Raw genomic sequence first — 1,159 nt, 5'->3', positions numbered from 1 at the left:
CACCTTCAAATGACTGATTTCAAATCACGCATTTTGGTCCAATGTAAATGTAATATTAGACTAGTGATTCCTAGCTTTTAAGTTTTGAGTTTGTACTTGATAACTGAAGAATAAAGTTCATTGATACAAATTATCTTCCACATCATTAATATATTTTATTTCAAGTTATCTTGAGGTCAATGTGGTTCGTGCTGCAGATATTGCTGAAACTGTGAATACTGAAAATAAAATATATCTTATGTTTTTATCATATGTATTAAAAATTATTAACAACTTAAATAAGGAATTTCAATCGGAAAAACTACGTTTCCCTGGCTTGTATCAGCAAATACAAGCAAATTATAGACTTATTTTGAGTAACTTTGTTATTAACGACATTATAAAGCAAAATAACATTGTCTCGGATATTGATATATATGATAAACGGAACTACTTATATGTAAAAGATGTATATATTGGAAGTAAGGCGTAAGCTTACATAAAAAGTAAAATAGAGCAGTGCGAAATGCTTAAGATTAAAAAAAATATAATTTCTTTTTATGTAGAACTTTTAATTCAGATAAAATCGCGGTTTGATTTTAAAAGAAAAGGCTTAAAACTTTTGTCAAATATCACTCCAGAAAAAGTTTTGTCTGGATGAGATATTTAAATTTCTCCGCTGCTTATAGAATTTTCTTCTTTCTTTGCGTGCGATGCTGAAACTATTGTTACTCAATGGAAGTTGTTGCGTTGTCCAAAAGTCGTTCCAAGACGATATCGATATAAATACTTTTTGGGTGGAAATAAGTCAAATTAAAAATGGTATGGGCGAAAAAACCTTACAAAGAACTTTCTGATTTTGTGTTCAACTTATTGTCACTGCCACACAGTTCAGCGGCAGCAGAAAGAAAATTTTCTGAATTAGCTTTAATAAAATCCAAATACAGGAACAAACTTAATGTTCACACAATAACCCATATCATGCTTGCTAAAGAGTTGTTACCGACAAAAACAGAAGACCGGTATATTTGGGCTCCTGGTGAGTAGTTTTGAATTTTGTTATGTTTCATATATTGATCTCAGTATAGCTTTAAGTAGCTATCGTGCGATATGCTGGATGAATGTCATATTAGAACAAGTAAGAAAGTCTAAGTTCGGGCGGAGCCGAACATTAAATACC

At 31.0% G+C, this 1,159-nt stretch overlaps 1 pseudogene; it reads right to left on the bottom strand.

Annotated features, from left to right (window-relative positions):
• LOC118749918 overlaps window positions 1–1,159 on the bottom strand; it is a 15,042-nt pseudogene that overhangs the window by 270 nt on the left and 13,613 nt on the right.

This window comes from Rhagoletis pomonella, unplaced genomic scaffold (assembly GCF_013731165.1).
Source record: "Rhagoletis pomonella isolate Grant_MI unplaced genomic scaffold, Rhpom_1.0 Rhpom_scaffold_00087, whole genome shotgun sequence".
NCBI lineage: Eukaryota > Metazoa > Arthropoda > Insecta > Diptera > Tephritidae > Rhagoletis > Rhagoletis pomonella.
Note: the sequence above shows the minus strand (reverse complement) of the source record. Positions and strands in the feature narration are given on the sequence as shown.